The following is a 1,516-nucleotide window of genomic DNA, read 5'->3' as shown; positions in this document are numbered from 1 at the left end:
AGGTTTCCTTCTTATCTGGAGGGCACACTCCTGCTCCACTTCCTTGTTTCTAATAGACTTTAACGTTAGGGGGTGCAAGGGTAGCTCAGTGGTAGAATTCTCACTTGCCATGCGGGAGACCTGGATTCAAGTCCCAGCCCGTGCACATCCCAAACCAGCCAACAAACAAATAAGCGAAAAACCAAACAACAAAAACAATTCAACAAATGGTGCTGCGATAAGTGATACTCACCTGGAAAAAGAATGAAATGTTACCCCCATCATACAGCATGCAAAAACAAAATAAAATAAAAATAATAAAAGTGTATTCACCGGCTGGCTGCGGGCTGGAGCTGAGCGCCCTGTGTGCACGTGTGGGGAAGTGGCGGCACCCACGCGGCGGCGGAACACATTTCGGTCCCTCTGGTGGCACCGGGCCGCGCTCCACTCGGCCCAGCTCCCTGGCACGGGAGGGAAGACTGCCTTGTGGGGTCGAGCTGAGCGCGCCGAGAGCTCAGGGCTGCGGCGACCTCAGCCTTGTTGTCAGTGGTAATACGGCCTCAGCAGGCGGAGAGGAGGAAAGACCCGATGGAGCTGGGAGATGTGACACCACGCAACACCAAAGAGTTGAGGAGATTAAACCAAGTCATCTTTCCAGTCGGCTACAACGACAAGTTCTACAAGGATGTGCTGGATGTGGGAGAGCTAGCAAAACGCCTATTTCAATGCTCTTGCAGTAAATGCAGTGTGCTGTAGGGTGGATGGTTCACAGAATCAGAAGAGACTTTACATCATGACGCTAGGATGTCTGGCACCTTACTGAAGACTAAATGTTAAATCATGTCTTAAACATCTATGAAAAAGATGGCACTTTGGACAAGATCTTCTACATGTCCAAATCAACAATGAGTTGGTAACTGACTTCGACAGGAAGTTTCCCTTTGAGATTATTTAGACAAAAAAGAACCATTGTAAGAGGAAAGAACCCGCAGATGTTCATGTGCTGAAAAAAAAAAAAAATCTCAAAGTCCCTTCTGACCAGAATGCACATGTGCAAAAAACAGATAACTGAAAAAATTGCAAGTGAACTTTCTTGTACTTGCTTGTCACCAAATAAAAGAGAGGTCCACTGATTTTTCACCTTCTTTCTTTTAAAGCTTCCCCCCTTTTATTCTTGTCTCTCTCTCTCTCTCTCTTCTGTCTTTCCTTCCCTTTTCCCTAATAGTTTTTTTTTAATTTTTTTTATTAATCAAAAAAAAGAAAAGAAATTAATACAACATTTAGAAATCATTCCATTCTACAAATGCACTCAGTAATTCTTAATATCATCACATAGATGTATGATCATCATTTCTTAGTACATTTGCATCGATTTAGGAAAAGAACTAGCAAAACAGCAGAAAAAGATATAGAATGTTAATATAGAGAAGAGAATTAAAATAATAATACTAATAATATATATATATAAAAAGGAAAAAGAAAAAAAACAAAAACAAAAGATACAAACACACAAACAAACAGACAAAAAACCATATTT

The 1,516-nt window shown here is 41.4% G+C and overlaps 1 pseudogene; it reads left to right on the top strand.

The window, feature by feature from the left end:
* Positions 1 to 567: 567 nt before the first annotated feature.
* On the top strand, positions 568 to 1,051 carry LOC143657975 (N-alpha-acetyltransferase 50 pseudogene; annotated as a pseudogene).
* Positions 1,052 to 1,516: the final 465 nt, after the last annotated feature.

The sequence above is a fragment of the Tamandua tetradactyla genome, chromosome 15 (genome assembly GCF_023851605.1).
Source record: "Tamandua tetradactyla isolate mTamTet1 chromosome 15, mTamTet1.pri, whole genome shotgun sequence".
NCBI classification, from domain to species: domain Eukaryota; kingdom Metazoa; phylum Chordata; class Mammalia; order Pilosa; family Myrmecophagidae; genus Tamandua; species Tamandua tetradactyla.
Note: the sequence above shows the minus strand (reverse complement) of the source record. Positions and strands in the feature narration are given on the sequence as shown.